At 52.6% G+C, this 23,763-nt stretch overlaps 1 long non-coding RNA gene across 1 annotated transcript; it reads right to left on the bottom strand.

The window, feature by feature from the left end:
* Positions 1 to 364: 364 nt before the first annotated feature.
* LOC131812078 (uncharacterized) lies at positions 365 to 22,504 on the bottom strand. The gene is made up of 5 exons (XR_009346267.1): positions 22,119 to 22,504; positions 12,321 to 12,508; positions 4,595 to 8,646; positions 4,274 to 4,491; positions 365 to 3,391 (listed from the first exon to the last, which is right to left on the bottom strand). It is a non-coding gene; the product is annotated as an uncharacterized LOC131812078 (long non-coding RNA).
* Between the last annotated feature and the right edge of the window lie 1,259 nt (positions 22,505 to 23,763).

Below are 23,763 nucleotides of genomic sequence, written 5' to 3'. Positions count from 1 at the left end.
CCTGTCCCTTGCGGGAAGTCTGCTCTTCACCCTCTGCTTGTCCTGGTAGAGCGCAGTGTACACAGCCGGTTGGGGTTCAAGGTCAGAATCAGGTCAAAAATGAAAGAAGCTAACCTAGTCTCCTGCCCCGCTTACCTGTCCTCAGTCCAGCCGCATTCACCAGCCCTGAGTAGCCATCGCACGATCAGAGGTCAGGTGGGGGAAGGACAGGGATAGACACAGCAATCAAGGAGCCGTTTTGGGGGTAAGCCACATGGCGGGGGCATGGCCGAAATCCCCCACTCACAGCAAATGTGCTTCTCAAAGATGCAGGATTTTTTAATAAACAGAGGAAATGATAAATTATGTTGTAACTCCACTCCAAAGGCATTTGGTTCTTAACAGCCAAATCCTCTGTAGTCTTTAAATAAACAAAAACTTATTTGGTGAACAGACGGGGTTGGGGAGGGGTTGGAAAATGAAAGATTTTCTGTACTTGGGTCCCACATGTCAACAATTTCTCTCCTGTGTGTATGTTGGCCAAAGCTGTATATCATGATAAATGAATAAAGGAAAACCCCGAGCCCAGGGCAGTCAGACAGCTCAGCAAATGGCTTTCAGCTGATTGCTGTATTTCAGTTGACATTTATCAAAGAGTTTCTCTGTTCTTCTGTGTCGGGCTGCGGTGGTGGCAGGGACCAGGATGAGACTACCTGCTCAGGTCTGCTGAGTAGTGAGCAATGCTGGGGCAATGCCTTCTCCCTTTCTCCTTCCTTGAAGCTCTTTCTTTCACAAAGAAAAGCTGCGGGTGCAAATTCCTACCCTCGCCAGAAGGATCAACCTCCTCCTCCATTCAGCTCACCAGCTTTCCAAGTCCCATGAAACATACAGACCAAAGAGACTTCAAAAATTTTTGTCTTGTTTTTTTTTTTTTTTTTTTTTTTACTTTCTTACATGCTCGTGTGTGTGTGTATGTGTGTTTTAGAAGTTACCAAAGAAACTGAAATATAAAAAGTTAGACCAACTTTCCCATCTTACTCCCCTTTAATGATTAGATGTGTATCCCTCCAGACCTGTATACTTACATAATTTTTAAAAAAGCAGAGGATGAAACAATTCTGTTCATATTGGGAAGCTTGCTTTTTTTTTTTTTTTTTTCTTTAAACGCAACAACACATGATGGCCACCTACTCATATGTGAACCTGGAGATACAACTCACCCCTTTTTCATGGCAGTGTGCTATTCCATACTATGGATGTACCTTAACTTACTTCACTGCTACCCCATGATTTATTTTTTAAAGATTTTATTTATTTATTTGACAGCGAGAGACACAGTGAGAGAGGGAACACAAGCAGGGAGAGTGGCAGAGGGAGAAGCAGGGTTTCCACCGAAGCCGGGACCCCAATGTGGGGCTCGATCCCAGGACCCCCAGCCAGCTCATGATCTGAGCCAAAGGCAGACAACGACTAAGCCACCCAGGTGCGCCACCCCCATGATATTTTAAAAAATCATTTTATAGTGGTGCCTGGGTGGTACTGTCGGTTTGGGTGTCTGACTCTTGGTTTCGGCTTAGGTCTTGGTCTCGGAGTCATGGGATTGAACCCTATGTGGGGCTCCAGGCATGAATCTGCTTGGGCCTCTTTCTCCCTCTTCCTTTGCCTCCTGACCCACCCCCCTCAAATACATAAATGAATCTTGAAAAAATCATTTTACGTGCATTGGAGGATGTTTTCATTTCAAGATGATTTTCCTGCTTTTTGAGAAAAAAGAACCTCTAGTCGAAGTTCATCTGTTTTGGTGAGTTTTACCTACTTTTCCTCAACCTCAGACTAACCTTTACTGCATGCCTACCGTAGAGCAGGTCCCCTGCCTGACCCTTCACATGAGTTACTTCACATGAGTTAAACGTCTGAACAGTGTCAGCTGGTGTCACTACTGCTCCTATCTGTTTACATACGAGAAAACCAAGGTTCAGAATGGGCATTCAGCTTGTCAGTTTGAAACTCAGATCTGACTTTGAAGTCGGTCCTTACTCAGTGCACTTCAGTTGGTAAGTCTTCAAGAAAGCTTACTCACAATGCTCTGCTCCAGGCCCCGAAGGCGATAGAAGCAGAAAGCCCCCTCTCATAAAACAATTAACTATTTCTAATAAAGGTGTGTTTTGAAAGCTGCATGGGAGACGGCACACCGTAAACACAGAAGGGATGACGGGGAAGGTTTATGTTGGCATATTTCCACCTCCCACCTGCTGGGCAGACTCCCCTAGAACTTGAAAGAGAACCAGCGGATAATGACAGTAACGACAGAAATCGCGTCGATGGCACGAATAACTGATACTGGCTTGGTCCCTTTCTGTTTTCAAAGTGCTCCTACATCCTCTATGCCCTTGAAAGCATTGAGCGAAGCTTTCTGGTTTCTTTTGCTCTAATACGTGGTCAGTTTCCATGATGTGCACTAAAGGGTATCGTCTCTGTGTGGTGGGGGGAGGGGGTGTACAAATTTTGATTTGTACAAGGGAAATGTACTTTATAGATTCTATTAGGTTTTCTGTATTCCTTTTCAGCCTTTTGGTGTGTTTCAGTCTCCTATTACTAGCATTCATATTGCTTCTTGCACTTCCTGTAATTTCTGCTGGATGCCTTCCTGCGAGTTGTCTGGTGCCCGGAGAGCCTGACTCTGCTCGTCTTCATCTCACTCGATGCTTGCAGTCTGAGACTCCAGTCTGTCCTCTATCAAGCACCCAGCCCCCACTTGCTTCTTGTTTACATTTGCTTGGTGTAGCTTTCCCATTCCTTTACCTGTAGGTTTCTTTTTTCTTTTTCTTTTTTTTTAAAGAGTTTATTTATTTATTTGACAGATAGAGATCACAAGCAGGCAGAGAGGCAGGCAGAGAGAGAGGAGGAAGCAGACTCCCTGCTGAGCAGAGAGCCCGATGCTGGGCTGATCCCAGAACCCTGAGATCATGACCTGAGCTGAAGGCAGAGGCTTAAACCAACTGAGCCACCCAGGTGCCCCTACCTGTAGGTTTCTAAATGACTGTTCTAGGCGTGGTTTCTGTTTTAGAGCTGGGTTTTGTTCTGTAATCCATTTGGAAGCTTCTTTAGAAAATGACCTCTATCTTTAATTGTGACAAAATCTCCTTAACCTTTGCCGCCTTAACCATTTGTAAGCATGCAGTTCAGCAAGAGCATGTACATTCACATCATACAAGAAGGAGGCCTCCAGAACTCTCTTAGTGTTTGTGTCTGGCTTCTTTCACTCGGCACAGCTTCCTCCAGGTTCATCCACATCGTAGCAGGTGTCAGAATGTCTCTCCTTTTTGAGGCTGAATAGTGTTCCATTGCATGTTTGTATGAAACTCTGTTTCTTTTAGGAGGTGACCAAACTCATGCACATGTACTGATAATCCTGAGATGTTAAGTAGAAGTCTACAGTTACTCTTCTTTTTTTTTTTTTTGCATGCAGTATTAGTGCTAGGTGGTTGGGTGTCTGAACCCTTAGGAGATAAGCGGCTAGGTGTTAGGTTGAGGAGAAGGGTTGCCTCTGCACAGAGAAGGTCTCACTGCTTGAGTGAACAAACTCAAGTGAACTGCTTTGAAGGAACAAAGAAGCGGCAATCCCTGTCTCTCATATTTCTCTGTTCTGGTCTTTGCTTTAATTGGTCACGTGCTGTCAGGTTAGCTCAAGCTCAGACATAGGCTTGGTCACCCCACTCTCCTGCTCCACACCCCTCAATGGCTCCCAGTTGACGCCGAATTGTGTGCAGACTTCACCTAGCGTGCGGTAACTTCTGCCATCTAAGCCTCCGTAGCTCTTCAGTTGTGGTTCGCCTCTCACATCTACCCTAAGGCAACTAGTGCTTAAGCTCAATGCTGTTATTACCTTCTCTGAATTTTTGTGCCGCTTTCTTTCCCCTCCATGTCTTGTCTCAGGCTGTTTGCCTGCTCGGCGCTGCCTTAGATCACTGCCCTGCCCAAGAGGCAAAATTTTTCTAGCCTTCTCAGCTCCTTCTGGTCCTAATCCTTACACTCATTCATTTCTCTGTCTTGATGTTTCTCCTGACCCCTAATGCGTGTGCGCCCATTGACCTGTGTATGCTTCAAGCGCCCCAAACTCAGCCCACCCCCTCCGGAATACATGTGCCCACCAGGCCCGCTGGCTGTCCCACGCTGCCTCTCGGGAATGCCTTCGCTGTCCACCCGGGTGCCAAGCCAAGACACTGGGAGCCACCCGCACCTCCCTGTCCCTCAGGCTCTCATCCAGGAGGTCACCAGGTCCCATCAGTTCTACCTTCAAAGCGTTCTCCTTTCCGGGCACATCCTGGAGTGGTACGCACCGGGGAACATTAAGCGTCAAATGTTTCAGGCTGGCCTCGCCCTGTGTCTGGCCTTCCTCAGAGGCAGACCACCACCAGCACAAGACAGCCTCGTGTGAATCCCTGGAAAGAACATTGCCTGTTCTTCTCCTCCGTGCATCCCCTGCCCAGGACAGTGCATGGCTCGGAGCAGCTGTTAAGGAAATGTTTGTCCAATTGTAATGGGCCTGCCTGGCCTTGAATACAAATGAAGTCAATTTACATCAATAACCCAAAGTTTCCCTAATTACTCTCACCTGTTTGCTCAGACCTCCAACCTCATCCGCTGAGTCAGCCTCCAGGATTTCTGGGCATCTGAAGGCTGCCTCCCATGGTGTCCATGGTCACTGGCGTCCACCCTGCTCCTCTCGTGTCCAGGGTCCCCCTTGCTCGCCTCTGCAGTCATGAATGCCACCTGAAGCTTCGCCTTTGCTCCCTCTGGGAGTGCCCATGTCCGTGACTGGAATGCTGGCTCCTGGGCTTGGGGTGCCTGAACAAGCTGGGTGGGTTCCTGAAGAGGCAGGGTGCCACCCTCGGCCCCGCAGAGCAGCCTTGCTGGGGTCCCAGGCCGGTATTCCCCGTGACATTCGGCGCTCAGCCTGACCACCCCCCCTCCACCCTGGGGTGGGGGGGGTACATGTGCCTCCTCTCCCAGGCTCTAGCCTCGGCCCAAATTACCCCCCTCCACTTTGTGATAATAATACTAATCGTGGCTAACAGTCCTGGACCTTTCTTGTGCGTGAGGCTAGTTGTTCTATAATAACTAGGAAGCTAGTTATTATTTTTGCTCATTTTACAAATGAGGAAAGTGAAGCACAGCAAGGGGTTAAATTGTTCAGAGACACATAGGACCAGAGGAAGGCACAGAATGCAGGGGTCTGGTGTCTGCCCTCCCCGCACCCCCAGCCAGGCAGCCTCCGGAAGTTCTGTCAATGAAGAGACCAGAGGGGCCCCATGGGATGAGGGAGTGGCCAACTGGCCAAGAGCTAAGGGTCCTGTCCCAGCTTTGCCTTTTCTACCCAAAGCAAAAGTCACTCCGTTTCCCCATGGGTCCAGTGAGGGGCTTGCACAAGAGCAGTGGTTTCTGACTGGACGGGTCCCTGACAATAGCGTCATGCATTTGGGGCAGAATAAGTAAAATACACATAATGTTGCAAATGTTTTCATAAAATTATATTGATTTCACTTAAAGGACTATTCTATTACTGTTCGATCTTGCTTTTGCTGCTTTCACTGCTGGTCTTAAAGTGTTCTTTATATTACAGAATGAGAAGAAGTTGGTGATTCTAGAAAAAAAAAATCCCATTTAGAAAGATAAACACCCTCTATTGGTCACCTCGGGTTTTGTGGATTTTTTTTTTTTTTCCTTTTTGCTTTGTTTTGTTTTTAACCTAACAGATGCATGAATCCCGAAGTCTGCTAGCTACGGGATGTCACGCCTACTCCTAGCACTGCTGTCCTGACACCATCACCCAAGGGAAGCCGGAGCGGTAACCAGGGAACAAGGCAACAGAGGGAAACTCCAACCAGTGTGGGTGTCAGGGACCCAGTGGGTGAGCAGGCAGTGGGGTTGGAAACAGGACAATAGTCAATCAGGAAGGTTCAGAGACCCACGGGAGGAGGGACAGCTAGGGAGAGGTGAGTCGGAGAGAGGAGAGAGACAGACATGAGACAAACAGAGAGGGAGAGACAGAGAGATGCACAAAGGCCAGAGGGAGGGAGAAAGAGGCAGAATCAGAGAGACAAAGAGAGACACACAACACAGTCAGCAGGTAGTGACAGATGAGAGACGGAGACAAAGACGGAAAGAAACAGAGGGTTAAGAATGAGGCGATCATCCTGAAGAGATTTTCCAAGACCCCCAGAGAGAGACACGGAGATAGAGACACAGAGGGAGATAAATACACGCGAAGAGAGAAAGCAGCAGAAATCCAGGGAGAGAAACACAGTTAAGGGAGAGAGAAGAAGAAAGGAAGAGAAAAGAAAGAGAACAGAAAACCGGGAAGAGACGTGCAGAGAGCGGAGACGGAGTGAGGCAGAGGGAGGCGAGGGGGCGAGCGCGCTAGGAGCTGGTGGAGGTGGAGGCCGCGGCGGGCCCGTGGGCAGGGTGGGGGTGGAGGAAGGGGCAGCAGCAGCCTGGGCCAGGGCTGCAGGGACCAGATAAGGGCGCCTGCCAAAGGAAAGCGGGGAAGGAAAGACGTTTACAAACCCCCCAGGGTAGAAAGCCGGGGAGGCTGCCCCAGGCCCAGAGAACAATGGATACTTGACTTCAGTGGGTCATTAATGAGACAATTAATGGAAAGAGTAACAGAGGCCTCCCTGGGGAGGACTTGGAGGGTGGATAAGTGGAATTATTGTGGAGGGCGGTTCTAAGGGGGGGAGGGTCTGTCCCCACACTCCCAGATGGCCAGCATGCCAGCAGTGGATTCCTGGCCTGGGGCTTGAGGCCTCCCTCAGCACTCCCACACACTGCTGGTGCTCCCTCCACCCTGGACTCCTGCCAGCCCCCCAGATGCGCCCCCCCACTTTTCCCATCCTTGAGCCTTTGCTGCCACTGCTTCCTCTACCTGAAATGCCTCCCTGGATGACCTCGATCCGTGGAAACCCGACCAAGTCCAGGAGTACATAAGCACGGTGCATCCGTGGGATGCCGTGTGGGGAGCCCCAGCCATGTGTTTGAACCAGAGAGCCCCCGAAACATAACGGGCAGTGGAAAAAGCAAACAGAGTCACAGAGACAGTGTGACACCCCTTATGTAAACTGGAATGACACGAAGTAATTAAAAAAAATTATTCCTGACCCTATTTTGCACTATAAATTAATTATTTTAGAGGCAGAGTTGTGAAGGGATATTTACCAAATTCATAATGGAAATTGCCACTGGGGACAAGGGGAAGAAATTAAAGTTACCGGAAAGTCATTTCATGTATGTGGATCAAAATGAAAACTTGGCCAAGTGTTAACTTGGGGTTGTGAAAATAGAAGTGGTTATTCCTTTGTTTTCTCGTTTTGTTTCAATTTTTTTTTTTTTCCTCCAGAGAGAGAAAGAGACACATCTTAGCTATCCTTCAGACCCAGCTCAATGCCACTTCCTACAGGAAGCCTTCCGGGAATCTACTTATCAGTCAGAGGTGGTCTCCCTTTTCCCTGATCTCAGTCTCTCACGGCTCAAAGCACTTTCCATCTTGTGTTGCCTTTGGTGATGTTCATGGACTGTCTTCCCCATTGGATAGGAGCCCTGGGGGACAGGGACTTCCAGTATAGGACCAGCACAGAGGCAATTCCCAGGGATGTCTGTGAGATTGGATTTAGCTCTCCCATCTACCACCTGAGGAGGCAAACCACCAAGGCTCTGATGACTTCTTAGATCCAATATCCATAATCAATTTTAGGGAGAGAGGAGTGGGTTCCTGAAAGTCAAAGCATTCCTTCTAGAATGGGGATCTAGGGGGTGGTAGCTTCTATTCAAAAATGTTTGGGAGGTCTTGTTTGCTGTGACCAGGAAATCCCCTGATCCTAGCTAGTGTTGGGGGGCACCATTGCTACAAAGCCTAAAGCTGGGGTGGGGGGGCGTCCCATCTCTGCCCTCTCTAGTGAGGCCCAGGTGTTTGGCTCCTCCCACCAAATCCACCTGTTAAAAGAATCCCTGAATTCCGCTGACCCCCAGTGAATCCCAGCTGTAGCAGAGGCCGAAGGAGGAAGATGGAGGAGTCTTGCTCTGCCATCCAGGCAGGCGTGGCCCAACCCTAACCCCAGTCCCACCTCCTGAGCACTTAGTCCGTGCTCTGCCCCGAGCTACAGGGTCTAACTTGATTCTCAGACCCACTGTGTTACCGATGAGGACTCAGAGAGTCTAAATGACTTGCTCGAGGTCACAGGATGGCCCTGAGTGTTGGACCTGGGACTCCAGCTTGACCTGTGAGGTGGGTGTGTGTGTGTGTGGTGTGGGCAGTGGGGATGCATAGCTCTCCCTATGCAACTTCCTCCCCCCCCCCTTTGTTTGTTTTTGAAGGGTAGTTTCCTGGAATTCCTTTGTAAGGGGGGTCTAGTGTGGGCAGCAGCCCAGAAGGAGCCTTGTGTGCCAGTCGAAACCCTGCCCCCCTCCACCCCCGGGAAGGAGGCAGCAGCTGGGCGGAGACCAAGGCACAGAGAGGGTAGAGCACATTCATTCACAGCAGAACAAGTGAGTGGCAGGGCTGGGCCGGGAGCTCCCCTGGCTCCCATAAAGCAGGGCAGACCTCACCTCAGGACCTTCATTCCACTGGACTTTGTCCTCTTGGAGTGCCTTCAGGGGACCTAGAGCTGCAGACTTTGGGGAACAGGGAGGGAACCAAGAGATCATCTCGAGAGGCTCTCTCTTTGTACTGATGAGTTTATTTTTTTTATTTATTTTTTTTTTTTTAAAGATTTTATTGTGTATTTGACTGACAGAGGTCACAAGCAGGCAGAGAGGCAGGCAGAGAGAGAGGAAGGGAAGCAGGCTTCGCTGCGGAGCAGAGAGCCCGACGCGGGGCTCGATCCCAGGACCCTGGGATCATGACCTGAGCTGAAGGCAGAGGCTTTAACCCACTGAGCCACCCAGGTGCCCCTGTACTGATGAGTTTAAGGCCTAAAGAAGGCCAATGACTCACAAGGCCTTTTTGATGTCAGGAAGTCCAGGCCAAAAAAAGCAGCCTTATGAGGCACAGAATCCCTCCGATTCTCAGAAGCTACTGACTCCAGCTTTAGAACCGTTTTAATAATCGGTCACCTGGTAGGCAAACCCAGAGCAGTTTGGAAACTGTAGATTAGCACATGGGGAAGGGCTGGAAGGCTGAATGAATGAATGCTTGCATGAATGAATGAATGAATGATAATGAATTTGCCTCCCACCGGGGGTCCCTTCTGCTCCGTATTTTGCTGTCAGATTCATCATCTTAAAACAGCTTTTGGCATGACCTGGCCTTGCTCAGAGGCCCCCTGGGATCTTGCATCGCCAGGGTATGTGAACAGCCCCTCGCCCAGGTGTGTTCCTTCAGAGCTGCCCCCTGACCGGTTCTCCATACAGTGACAAAATGCAAGTCATGCTGCTCCCTGCCACAGGCTCCGGGTCATCTCCAGGAAAAAATCCCAGCAGGCTCTTAATTGCGAGGTGTGACTTGGACTGTATTTCCAGCCCCATGTCCCACCAGGCTCTCCCTTGCTCTGGCTCCAGCCGGCTCTGGCTCTGACCTCCTTTGGGTCCCCGCAGATGCTGGTCACTCTGGGGACTGCACATGCCATTCCCTCTGTGGGGGGCACTCCAGACCCAGCCCTGCCTGGATCGCTCCTGTCCATCCTTAAGCTCCCTGTCCATCCTTAAGATTGCCACCTCATTTCCCTGCTTCCTGGCAGCCTTCCCTGCCCTCCCCCAGCTGGGAACCGTCTGCTGTTCCTCCAGCCACTGGACGGAACCAGCCCCCCCGGGGTCCCATTTGGTTATAGGTAAACGTCTTCAGTGTGTGCCTTCTGCCCCGACTGGGAGCACCAGAGGGCAGGGACTGCCTTACTCATCACGCACTGTGTAGGCAACAAGTATTTGTGGAGAGACTGAGTACACACGTTTGGCTGCCCACTGAACTGACTTACTTGTTCACCATTCAGGAGCATCTACTGAGTGTCAAGCCCAGTTCTCCACATTCCACAGTGGCGAACAAACTCCAGTAAAGTCCTTGCCCTCACAGAGCTCAGAGTCTACTAGAAGAGGCAGATGGTTTTAAACAGATGGAGGAATAACAATGCCAGGCAGAGCTAAGTGCTATGAAGGAAAACAAAGCAGGGGTGAGGGGTGGAGCATCGTGTGTTAAACAGTTTGGTGGGAGTTGCCAGTGTCTTGGGAGCAGTCAGGGAATGCTGCATGGAGGAGGTGACATTTTGGTAATGAGCCAGGGCTCCCGAGAAACATAGACCCTCTCCCCAACTCAGGCTGGTGGGGCGCTAGGGGTGTCCAGGTGTGACAGTCCCAGAGACCCAAACCCTCTCTGCCTTCCAGGGCAGGAGCGAGGAACCCATACGGGGCCTCTGGCCAGGCTTCAGAGGTGGGTGAAAGCCCGAAGCCGCTCTTCACAACCGCCGTGATTGGGCTCCTTCTGCGTGGCAAGAGGCGGCGACTGCTTTGTGCACGGAGGACTCGGCTGATTGTGGCCTGGCGATTGGCACCCACAGACCGTGGCCGCCAGGCTTTACCTCGCACCCCCAGCGCCGCGGCGGGCCGTGCGCAGCGCGCCAGCCCAATCTCGCCTCCTATATTCAGAGTTGATTAGACGCTATTTCTGCCTGGATTTTCAGAAGGCTCAAGAGCTTTTTTAATCACTACAGTGGCTCATTACGGTTTTGCAGTGACACTCATGTCCTTCAGTTCTCTTCTCAGATTAGATTCTATAGTCAGATGAATATTGGATGATTTCATTACATACAAATGCAATCAACAGTTTTGCATAAATTTCTTCTCTTTTCTTGAGTTTCAATTGACCCCAGCACCCATGGTGGCAGGCACGATCCACATGCAAATGAGCTGGGTTTGCAGCCGGAGAGGCTCCGGAGAGGCGCCCGGAGGAGGCGGGCACTTGCACCAGCCCAGGGAGGGAGCAGGCCTTGATTGCTCAGGCTTTGGGAACGGGGGCCCTGGCAGAGGAGGTGCCGCCCCAGGTGGCAGGGCATCTCCCTTCAGGATGATGTTCCTGTAGGTGAACTAGACGCGAGGATGCTCAGAGGCAGGCCTTCTGGGCAGAGAATGGGATGTGGCGTTATAACCCAGGCAGGTGGGCCCCTAGGGGTGTGCTCAGGACGCTTGGGGACCGAGAGGCTCCTTAGCAACTGGTGGGGACACAGTTCACGGGGTTTAATGACCCTAGGGCCTCAGCAGAGCATTCCGGCTGAACGGTAGCTCTGCCCCCAACGGATGCAATGGTTATTATTATTATTGCCTTCATAGTCCTCGTTGTGGGCTTGGCTACAGCCCACAAAACTCAAAAGGCAGGTGGGAAAGTTTGGAGGCCAGGCAGCGGTCCTTCACTACTTCCTTGATTTCTTACACTGTGTTTTTTGGGTGGAGAGGCGGGGTGTTCTGAAAATTGGGTCTCGGAAAGCTCCTGATCCCTTATGTGTCTGGTGATGAAATCCTTTCCACCAAATTCCTGCGGAGAGGAGAGAGATAGCAGTTCTCACTAGTTCTCCCCGGGGATGAAGAGCAACTCCCCCACCCCCCACCCCTCACCCCCACCCCCACAAGGAGCCTCTTCCAGCTTCCTTGGCTCCCTGCTGCCCAGGTGCTGTCCATGAACATGAACTCTCCCAACCTTGACCCTGTGCTCCCTTGGGACACCCCCTGAGGGGGCACTGGGGACTGTGCTCTGCCAAGTCACCTTTTCTACGGCTGGTCTTTTTGATTCCTGCAGCTTCTCCCCGGAGGTGGCCTCCAGCCTGCCATCTGGGTCTGTCCTCCAGATGCTCTCGGGGACATTCAGAGTGCAGACCTGGGCTCAATACCAGGCACGAGGATGGAGCGTGATGTGGGGAGTAAGCTGTGTGTGGTCAGGAGGCCAGGGCTGACGGCTGTGCACTTCCAGGGGGGGTGGGAGGTGAGGCCCAGGATGGGGACGTTACACCTGAGGATCTGCCAGCACAGGGGTCTGTGCGTCCCAAACCTCATCTCCTTCAGGTGGTTCCTTATTCATCTCTGGGCAAGTGAGGCTAAAATACTTGGTTAGTGAAGGAGAGTGAAGAAGGCATGGTCAGAGGGTTCAAATATCAAGAAGCCAGCAGCTCGGCTCAGAATGATCAGGGAAGGCTTCCTGGAGGGGGCTGGGCACAGACTCTGAGAATAGGCAGAGGAGGCAGAGGTGTGGCTGAGGCAGTCCTGCTGGAGTTGGAGATGGGATGGGGTCTGTCAGACAGGGTAATACCAGGGCACCAGGTCTCTACTGCCGGGCAGCCTGGGGCTACGGGCTCTTGACCTGGACCTACCTTTTGCTGGGATCCCATTCTTCAGCAGCACCAGGTGCAGCTCGAGCTTCCTTCTTGACTGTCCTCAGGACAGTGGGAAGGCCAGGTTTCTGGGGACTGTAGCCCCAAGCCCCGTTCCCTCCTCTGTGACTCTCTTGCCACAGGACTTTGGCCAAGATGGCTCCCTTTTCTGATGCTGGCACCACCACCTGTGGAAGGGAACTAACATTGCTCACAGGCACAGCGGGAGGTCAGAGGCCATAGACCGCCCCCCCCCCCAACGCCTCATTCACATTCTCATCAATGTCTGCTCTCCCTCTGTCGTGCAGGACCCTTTGTCCCCGGGGTCAGGCTCAGACCCCCATTTCAGAGCATAAAGAATCAAAAGACGGGATGTCAGACCGAAATCAGACTGACCCCACCTTGCTGTGTGATCTTGAGCAAATCACTTCCACTCTGTATGGTTTTATCCTCTGTGAAATGAGGGTTCTAGTATAAGCCCGGAGTCCCTTATTCAGGTGTGAAGTCAGAGGGTTTCCAAACTTCCCCAAGAATAAAGTCTAGTAGAGAACATAACCCATACATTGTACCACCACCCGGTGGGGTCTGGGTCATTTCTTAAATCAAATTCATATTTTTTTCCCAACAAAACATGAATATTTTCCAATTTCCCATTTCCCAAACCAGGCAGGGAAATGAACAAAAGTAACTTCTGCTTGGTTCAAGTCACTTGGGCACCACACAGTTTGTCTCCAAATCCGTGTAAAAACCTTTTGGTCATTGAAGCTTTGGGGATTTCAGCATTGTGAGGAAGGGATCGTGGGCCTGGAGTGTTTGCCTCCCTCGTGGGGGCTGATGTGGATAAGCTGAGTTACTATGCATGAGGCATTCAGAACTGTGCAACTACTTAAAATATTCCCATGTGGTATGCAGGGGGTCCCTCCAGCGTGGTCCCCCCCACCCTATGGCTCCTGGAGCCTCGGGGAGAAGTGCCAGCAATTTTAAGGAGGGCCCTTTATGATTGGGGCCCTGGCGACCTCTGTTCCCCCACCCCCATCTTCCCTCTGCCCTGCACACCCGAAGCTTGAACTTCATTATCTTTTTTTTCCAGTTCCTCACACACACCAGGCTCTCACTCTCTCCAGAGTGTTGCACTTGCATGTTTTCTGCTTCAAATACTTCCATCCCCAACCCCCACCTCGCCTTTTTAAAAGTTTATTTATTTAAGTAATCTTTACACCCGACATGTGGCATGAACTCACGACCCGAGATCAAGAGTCATATGCTCTCCTGACTGAGCCAGCCAGGCGCACACCGCAACCGCCACCCCCCCCCCCAACTCCCACCTTTTAAAGTTTATTTATTTTTTAGTAAATCTCTTCACCCAGCATGGGGCTCGAACTCATGACCCTGAGATCAAGAGAGACATGCCAGGCGCCCTAGCCCAACCCCGTTTCTTAACTCTGTGTCCTCCTATAGGTCTCCTGGCCTCCCTTGAGCATCAACCGAGCACTAGGAAAGCTGCCGGGCTTCCCGGCTAGACTGTGATGTCTGGGAAAGCAGCGGTCACAGCCACATTCCTTTCCGGCACACAGTCAGTGTCGAATGAAGTTACGTCTTCACCTTGGCCTTTAGCCTTGGCCACTAGCTCAGGAATTGGACACATGTTTTGTTTTTCTTTCCTTTTTGAAAAGATCTAATTAATTAATTAATTAATTTGACAGCAAGAGAGAACACAAGCAGGGGGAGTGAGTGAGGGAGAAGCAGGCTCCCGGCTGAACAGGGGGCCAGATGCTGGGCTTGATCCCAGCACCCTTAAGTGATTTTTTGGAAAAGGGAACTAGTCCTTGCAGGGGAGCCCAGAGGAGGGTACTTCCAGGATTGCAGGGCCGAAGGGAGGTGGCTTCAGGACATTAGGCAGACACTCCTCGTCCTGGGTTGGTAGAGGCCTCTGGGGTCTGGGGAGCAGGGGGCGGAGCGAAGGGGGGCCTCCAGCACTCCAGAGCAATTGCTATAAAATAAACTCCATAATCAGGTAAATGCAGTCGTGCTGGGGGATGGTTCCCGTGCAGCTGCAGCCAGCCCGGCCAGAGGGGACCTGTCTAATCTCAAAGTAATGAAAACGTGGGTCCAATTACGATGGAGGGCCGAGGCTTGGGCCATGGCCGGAGTTTGGGAGCTGGGCCCCTGGCAGCGGAATTAGAACATTTAAGCTGTCAGGCTGAATCCGGGAGAGGCCTGATTACCTGGTCCGCCAAGGGGCCGCTTTGGTTTGGTGTCGACTATAATTTCCTGGCCGCCAGCCATGAAGCCATGGGCCACCTTCTCTCCCCTGCGATGGGGGTCCAGGCCCTGTCTTTCCGACCTCCACTGTGCCCCCGACCCAGACCGGCCCAGAGGGGCTGACCTGGGCCTCCCAAGCTGCCCACGTGGGGCAGAAAGGGAAGCAGGTACACGAGTGACACAGGCTGATTACGTGTAATATGTAGACATAGGTTATGGGCAGTGTATACCCTAGCCACTTGTGAATGACACATACATAGGAGGTCTATGTGTACACGTGGTATAGATATACTGAACATGTGTAAATGGTGTAAGACCTGTGTTCACGTGGATTATGGGCAGCTGGTTTAGCAATTAGGTGTGCGAGTAAGTCATACCTTCGGCTCTGGGTGCAGGGTATCTGCTTGTGGACACATTGTACGGATGCAGATGGTAGGTAGTGTGTGTTCACAGTCATGTGTGCCCGTCTATAAGGGCCATGAGAGTAGGGATCAAGTCTGCCTTGCCGCCTGCTGTGTCCCCAGCACCTAGATACCTAGATGGGTGCCTGGCTTTGTGGATGGAAATTGATCATATAAATGTTGAATGAATTCATATCTATACCATGGGAGCTATGTGATACAAGCATATGGAGTCTGCATGGTATGGGCTGTGTGTGTGTGCATGTGTGTGTGTGTGCATGCGTGTGTGTGTGTGTGTGTGTCTGCCGTGTAATATGGAAGCACCAGCAGGAGAATATTTCATGGGCCTGAACTGTGTGGTCCCATAGACCTGTGCCTGATGTTTGTCTCCTCCACTTACACACTGTGTGACCCCAGGCAAGTCATTTAACTTCGCTGAGCCTCATTTTTCCCCTCTCCAAAATGGATACAGATAGTGCTGGGTAACTTTTATTGAACACTTGCTGTGTGCCTGGTATGGTGCTATACGGTTCTCCTGCGTTATTTTCTTACTGGCTTTTCACAATAACCTTTGAAGGATGACTGTTGCCTCCACCTTACAGATGGGGAAACCGAGGCTTTCGGAGGTGACATAGTGGGGTAGCCAGGACTCAAAGCCAGGGCATCCTGATCCTGTGTGAGCTTTGAATGGCTAGGCTAAACAGGTGGTACCTGTCACACAGAGTTGCCTTAAGGATTGAATGAAATACTCCAACTTCAGCACCTATGACCCTGCTGCGCATAGTGAGTGCTCTGTAAACATTATTACGATTATTGGCACGTGGCCGTGTAAACGGGATGTATAAAATAGGTACAGGGAATACGTGGGAAATGTACATATGGTATGTTTGTATGAGCAAGAGAGGCCCGTGTAGGTATGCTTGTGTGTGTAGAGGGTAGGCACCCATTTTTCTGATACGTGTACTTGGGTATATGCACATGTGACTTACGTTACATAATGGACACAAGACATGAAAATATATGTGTTATGGTGTTACCATATGGGCGAAACACCCTATACTTGAGGTATGGCATCTGTGAGCCTGACACAGAGCTCTGTACTTGAAGACTATATGGAAATGGGGGTGATGGTGGGTATGGGAGATGCAGGCATGGTCATCAACGTGCACATCTGGGCATGCACGGAGGTGACAGGCAGGTAGTGGCTATGTGTACTGTACATGTACAATGCACTGCCTGTGGACTGGTGGGTACTCCTACATGTGTGGGCACGCTGATGTACACAGTGTATACGTTTGTGCAGTGCATCTACTTGGGGGGGTGTTGCATATCCTCTCTGAGAGGTATATATTTGGGATACGTGTCCTGTGGGTCTTTGTTCAAATGCCACCTCAGTTAAAATATCCAAAAGCACCCTACTTAAAACAGACCTCATTTCCCTTCATTTTTGTTGAAAAAAGGATCACTTTTAAATATACTGTGTGATTCAGGAATTTGGGGTGTTTTCCCCCCTCACTAGAACGTTAGCTTCACGAGGCCCCGGGGCTTTGCTGACCCTTGTCCACCACGGAGGCCCCAGGGCCTCGCCCAGAGCCGGGCGCGCTGGAGATGTTCAGTTGAATCGGCAAGGGGACGTCGGTGCGCCCGGAGCGCAGCCCGGTGCCGGGCGTGTGCAGGATGGAGCCGCGACCTGGGCGCGGAGCGCAGCCGGGTGGCCGAGACGGAGGGATGGCCCGGCCACCCCCGGCGAGTGCCCGCTGGGCGCACGTGTCGTTGACGGACGCGCCCGGCTGCGGCTCGGGGCCAGCGCGGCTCCCCTCCGCCCCCGCCCGCGGCCCTCGCCGGGCCCTGCAGTCTCCCGGGGCGCGACCCCGTGTCCCAGCGCAGTCGGCCGGGGCTCCGGCCCATTTCCCGGCGGCCGCAGGGCGGGGCGGGAGCGGGGCCGCGGCCGGGCCGGGCGGCAGGAAGCGGCGCATTGTTCGCGGCCCGCGGCCCCGGGCAGGGAGTTCCCGGCCCCCGCACGGACATAAAAGGAGAAAGCAGCGCCCGCGGAGCGGCCGGCCGGCCGGCGGCCCCGCGCTCCGCTGACCCCGGCATCCGCTCCGGGCCCGCAGCCCGGGAAGGAGGTACGCGCCCCGCCCCTGCGGCCCGCAGGCCCGGCCGGGTTCGAATCCCGGCTCGCCGCCTCCCGAGCCTGCTTTCCCTCCTGGTAAATGAACACCCGCCGCTGGAAGCCTACCTCCGGCCCCGCCCCCTCCCGCTCGCTTGTCAGGAGAAAAACCCAACCTTGTGCTGCAGTCCCCGAGAAGAAAAGGTACATTAGTGGAACTCAGACTGCAGGGGGAATGCTTTACCCAACAGGGGAAAACTCACCCGTGTAGCTTGGGTGACACCCCCTTGTGCAAATGGGGCTGCTTGGGACAGGAGCCCGAGGAAAACCTTTTTCAGGGTGGAGCTTTGCAGGCGCCAGTGTGGGTGGGGAAACTGAGGGCTGGAAGGGCACGTCTTGCTCAAGGTCATCAATCACAAAAACCCGCATCAAGTAGATGTTACAAATCCAGAGTCTTTCTCCGGGTGCGTAGAAGTATGACCATTTTTGTGGTTGTTATTGATCGCAAATGTGACCCAGTGAACACCGTGCACTGGTGTGTATCTTTTCCAAACCGGCTTTAGGCTCCTTACTCATCTGACCCTCACATCCCGTCTGGAAGGGGGCATGAGTTAACCGAGGCCCAGAGGTACAGTGCTTTGCCCAAGCAAGTTGGGGAAGGTTGGAGGTGGGGGTAGCATGCCCTTGGTCTGTTTTATCTGTTAATCCCAGCAACTCTGGCACCATAATCTTGGGTGGGGACGTATTTGCTGGAGGGTTAAGATCTAATCAACGCAGGAAAAAGTAAGGGTTTAGCAACCCCACCCCATTCCAGCCCACCCCAGCCCAGCCCACAGCACTGAGCTTTGCCCTCCAGACTTGGACGGTACTCTTGCCTGGCTGGGAAGGGAAAGGTGGAATTGTCATCATTTCCATGGGAGCCCAGAGAGGTTAAGTGACTTGCACCAGGTCACACAGCAAAATGGCTATGAAGCAGAGGCTCTCCACCACAGCTTGACCTCTCCAGGGAGAACCCCTCCCTGAATCCTTAAATCTGGGGGGGACCTGTCCCAGGGTGCCTTCACCGCTGGGCCAGGAGATTCTGATTACGGAGAAGCGGCTTTCCCTCTACCCCTGCCCCCGCTCAGCCCTGGAACCCTACACCGGGGGTAATTGACATCAGATGCGGCTGTGACCCAAGGAATGCTCCCCAGGAACCTGGAAGCATTTATTGTCTGGAAGAGAATCCAGGGCCCACTCTAGGCTGCCCTCCCTCCCTGGCTGTCTCCTCCCCAGGCAGCTAAAGGTGGATAGGGGCCCTGAGGAGGCTCTGGTGCTGCCCGGGGGTTACCGCCGCTGGCCCTGATGAATGCAACTGCTGAAAGCGCCTTCCTGGCTTCCTCCTTCCTGGGGATACGGTTACAGGGGGCCAGACTTCCTGCCCAGCCTGCCCAGCTTCACCCTGTGGATCTGCAGGCTCTCCGGGCAGGCAGCTCCGCCCCCCACCCCCAGCTGGGACACTGGCAGCCCCAACTCATTCAGAGTGCAGCTCAAATGTCACCTCCTCAGGGAGGCCCTCCCTGACCCACTCTATAGGAGCTAGCCCACCTACTGGCAGTGTCTCCCTCCTACCCTGTTCAGTTTTCTTTGTATCACTTATCTCTAGCTGGTGGCCTCATTTGTTTTCTTGTAATAATGTTTATTTCCTGCACACAGACCCCTGCCTCCCAGAATGAGAGCCGTGTGAAGGCTGGGACTTGGCCTTGTTCACTGCTGTATCCCAGGGTCTAGAACTGTGCCTGGTACATAGTAGGTGCTCAGTAAATACCGACTGAATGAATAAAGCAAGAACGAGCCCCCACCTTTGGCCTTTGAACTTAGAACTTGACCTTGATTCTCTTCTCAGAACTGAGATTTACCATCCCTGATCTCCTCCCTCTGGTTTGTCTGGGATCCTCCACACTGATTCCACTTCTCTGGATTTTATAGCCTCAGGCTCTCATCTGGGCGCTCATGCTGACCTCTGACCTCGCCTCTTTGATCCTCTCCCCAGGCTCTGCCTCAGAACTTTGGGCAAGTCTCTTGTCCTTCCTGAGCCAACAAACTTCTTTAAACAAAAGGTTATACAACAAAAACCTACTGTGTACTATAGGTTAGCTAACTAAACATAATGAAAAATAAAAAAAGAATAATAAAATAAAATAAGAAAGCAAAAAAAGAAAGAAAGAAAGAAAGAAAGAAAGAAAGAAAGAAAGAAAGAAAAAAAGAAAGAAAGAAAGAAAAGTTTATATGGGAAGCCCAGGATTTGAGACAGATAAAAAGGTCAAAGGGCAGGAAGGGGACCAGATCCCTGAGTGCCTAGTCTTTCCATGTCTCCAACACACCTTTGCAGATTCCTACAGCTTTGGAGAACATGGTTTGAATGGCCCAGGCTTGAGGATTTCTCAGTCTCCCTTAGCTTTGTAATTCCACAACTCCATGACTTAGATGTCTATCTAGTCTTAAGCGCTCACTTGGTCATTCATTTACTTGTCTATGGAACAGTAATGGGCCACAGTTGTGTACTAGCTTGCCCTAAACCCTGCTCTTCAATGTCTCGTGTCCAACTTGTGGTCCCCTTTCTTCATTCAACCAAAAGTCCAGGAGGGTAGCTCATGTGCCAGGATCAAGAGATCTCAGCAAATGTGGGCAGGGCTGCCACTGGCCAAGACCTTAACTTTGTGTGACTTAAGGAAAAATCACTCCCTTTTGTGCAGATGCAGCCTTGCCAGACCCAGCTTGACCAGAAGACAGTGCCCTTGAATGAAGAAAAAAGTGACTATGTTCTTGGCAGACAAAACCCCACATTTGGCTGTGGGCTGGTCAGGTTTGAGACCCCTTGTGTAGGCCATAAATGTCAGGAGTGCCTCCATGGGTGTGTGATTGGTCTATCACTGTCTTTAAATTTTAAGTAATTTTTGAAAAGAGGCTACACACTTTCATTTTGCACTGGACCCCACAAATGATGTAGTTAGTCCTGATTCTATACAGAGTTCTGGTCAGATAACAGCAGCCCCCTCGTATATGGGGGTCCTGGGGGAGGCAAGCAAAGACCCAAGAAAGATAAACTATTTGCTAATGTGGCTTGGGGAGGTATGGTGGGGCAGAGACTAGTGTGCCAGCTCCCAGCTGCATGAGGCTGGACATACTCTACTATGGGGGAATCAGGCATGGCCCAATCAGGCATGAGCATACATAGAACATGAGACCTTCAGAGCAAGAGGAAATGCTGCTGACCTGTTGGAAGGACCCAGCCACAGCAGGTGCATGCTGGCTGAAATGCAGGGCAGTGCCCCAGGGGCTTTGGAGGAGCCATCTCAGAGGAGGTGACAAGGAGCCTGACATTAGGGATGAGGAAGGTTTGAATCAGGAGGGGAGGAGAGGTGCATTCCCAAGGTCAAGTCCAGCCTGGGCTGGAAGAGTGGAAGGGTGAAGGAGTGAAGAGGCAGGGAGCGGAGGGCTTTGAATGCCGAGGTGAGGGGTCTGGACTTCATCCTCTGGGTGGGTTTGGGAAGCACGTCCACTCCAGCTCGAGCACATCAGTATGAATCTGTTCTTGTGTCATACATGAGACACTTGGGATTTTGTAAAAAAAAAAAAAAAAAAAAAAAAAAAGACATTGCCTCTAAAACAATGTGTGAAAGCCACAGCTCTTAGGGGTGGAAAGCCAGAGAAGCAGGTCCAAGTCCCCCTGCCAGCTTCTGGCTCCCATGCAGGGCTTGCGCTCTTTATAGGGGAGAAACTGCTGGCTCTGGGTCACAGGTGGTATCTAGAACCCAGGACTCCTGCCTCCTAGATCGGTGGGGTGGGGGTGGGGGGCGGTCTCTGCATGCTGCATTTGCAAGAACTCACATTTACAGGCCCCTGAGGAGGCCCTTTGCCCATGTGCAGGTCTCCCCATGTGTCTGCATCTGCTGCCTGAAGATGCTCCATTCTTCCTCCTTCAGGGTCCTTCCTGGGAAAAGGTGGCCTATGCTGCCACCTGGTGGCAATGCTGAGGTAGGTGATGTACCGCTTCCCTACTCTGAAGCTCTGCGACTGTCCTGGTCCAGACAAAAAGGGCCCTGTGCCCTGGGGTGGGGGCAGCCCTGTCCTTCAGGACTCTAGGACTATTAATGGTGGTACAGCCCACCCCAAATCCATTCTTCCTCTGTGTTAGGACTTAGCACCCTAATTGTCTAGTGCTTGGTGTTACCCCTGGCTCCTCCCGCTCCCTTATTCCCGAAATCCAGTCTGTCCCAGATACTGTCAAGTCTGCCTTTCAGGTGTCCATTGCTCTCCATCACCAAGACCAAGGCTCGGGTCTCACCACCATTGTCCCCCAACGCACTCCCCGTGCTTGGCCTGCTGCAGTAGCCAGATTTGGTCTTCTCCCCACTTGTTCTCATGCTGCCCCCCCGAGGGATCTCAGCGAAACCTGCAGCTACTCCCGTCACCCTCTGCTTGAAATCACCAATGGCTTCCCACTGGCCCCAGGTCAAAGTTTAGCTTTTTTACCAAGGAATCCCTCTGCGAACTCTCCCCTGCAAACTCTCATGTGTCCCCCTCGGCCTCCCTGAGTTGGATGGGACAGCACAGTGGTGACAGGCATAGACCACAGTGGGCCTGGCTGCCTGCTTTCAAAATCACCTTCTTCATGTACCCTCCATGCCCCTTAAGTCAGGTGAGTTAACAGTTTCCCTATCTGTGAACCAAGACTGACAGCAAGAACACCTGCTTTGGAGGGTTGTCATGGGGTTTAGATGCACGACTGTGGGAGGCATTGCAATGACACGGGGCCAAGTGCAAGGCCGGGGAGCCCAGTCTGTGCCTAAGACGCCCTCTCCTCGGACACTCACTGCGAGTGGGTGAGAGCTTCAGACTCACCTCGGGTTCAATCATCTGCTAAAAGACTCACAAAACTCACTTGAAACTCTTTCACTCGTAGTTACTATTTACTCCTGGGAAAGGATACAGATAGGGTCAGCCAAGGGAGGGGATATGTGGGGTGGAGTCAGAGAAACTCACCGACTACCGGAGGGACCGCGGTCAGGAAAGGCTGTAGCTTGCCGGTCTCTGCGGGGACATCGGGCAAGAGGAAGGTCTTAGAAGCAGCAGCAGAGAAGTCAGGGAAGCAGATTCCGGTTTCGTGTGTCCAAGGACCTTCTAAGAATGAAGGCTGCCTGGAGGTGGTGGTGGGGGCGGGGCAGGGAGAGGGCTCCAGCCCTGCCGGGTCTGCCGCAGGGTCAGGGACCTGTCTGGAGGTCCCAGCAGGAGAGAGGGTGGAATTAGGGCTCCCCCACCCCCCACCCCAGGCTCTACTGGGCCCATGGTGGCAGTGGAGAGAGAGGGGCTGGGGAAAGGGGAAGGAAAAGCCAGCCAAGGCGGAGGTCAGCAGAAAAGCGGCAGGAAGAACTGGGAGGGCCTGGCCTTCCCAAAGCCTCTGCAGGGAGCTGGGAATCAAGCCTCATTATGTGTTCTGAGGAACAGGGCACTCCCGGGGTGGGACAGTTCATGCGGGGAGGAAACTACTTGAATTTGGCCTTGTGGGTAGATGGGGCAGGCTCGGGGCCCAGAAAGAACCGTGCCCCGAACACCTGCTGGAGAAGGAGCCGGGCCTTTAAATCATCACAGGATCCCAGGAGCCTGGGATCCTGGCTCCCTCTCCTGCTACCTGTCCTTGGGCAACCTCCTTCCCTCTCTGGGCCACAGTCCTCTGATCTGTTCCACGGAGGTTTGGGCCCAAGATCAGAGGCCCCTTCGACAGAGAGGCAGGCAGGCCAGGGCTTAGAGAAGGGATGCGAGGGTGCCGGAGGTCTGGCCAGGGCTGGTCTTGGTGGCGTCTATCCGCAGCCTAGGAACCAGTTCCTCTCCCCTCCGCAAGTTCTCTTCTGCCCACCACACTGACCACAGCCTTCTCTTCTCCTTTTCTATTTTCAGCTCTTCTGGGGTTCTGAGGAAGGCCGGGCCGGCGCCAGCCCAGGAACTCGGTGCTGCTGAGGCAGGCCCAGGGCAGTGAGATGTGCAGAGTCACGGGCTTTGGAGGAGCTTGTGGGGGCCTCCTTCTGGATAAGGGCCCTTTTTCAGGCCTGGCCCAGACCCACCAGGGAGGTCTGGTTCCTGCTGACGCCCCAAGCGGCCAGGAGGCCAGGGCCGGGTGGGGCTGGGGAGGAATGCAGTCCTGGCGTGTGGCTGGGCCCGAAGGTTCACCTTCATGAAGACCCAGACAGTCTTGGGGCTGTGCCTGGCTGGGCAGGGAGCCTGCAGCCAAGGGCTCAGAGGCTGGACTGGGGCTGTAGTTTGACTAAACCCCCAGCCCTGTTCCTCACTATAGAACGTTCTGTTGCAGGAGGTCAAACCCTGGCTCCCTCCTCTCCCCTTGGCCTTTGAGGGCCTCCTGCTAATGCTCTCAGAATTGTCAGGAAGGATCGGGGTCAATGTGAACGAACTTTACCAGAAGGGCACCCAGAATGCTCTTATCTCCTTTCTTCCCTACCCACCATCCCTGTGTGTTGCTGTGAGACAGACAGAAAGACAGACAGGGAAGTGCTGCTCCGAGATGGTTTGGAAGGCAGTTAATGTCCTTGTTCATGCAGGTGGCTTCTGGGGACAGGTGTCACTTCCTTCCATCTACCTCCCAGCCAGGCTGGTACCCAGACCTTTCTCCTCTGGC

The sequence above is a fragment of the Mustela lutreola genome, chromosome 12, assembly GCF_030435805.1.
Source record: "Mustela lutreola isolate mMusLut2 chromosome 12, mMusLut2.pri, whole genome shotgun sequence".
Taxonomy (NCBI): Eukaryota; Metazoa; Chordata; class Mammalia; order Carnivora; family Mustelidae; genus Mustela; species Mustela lutreola.
Note: the sequence above shows the minus strand (reverse complement) of the source record. Positions and strands in the feature narration are given on the sequence as shown.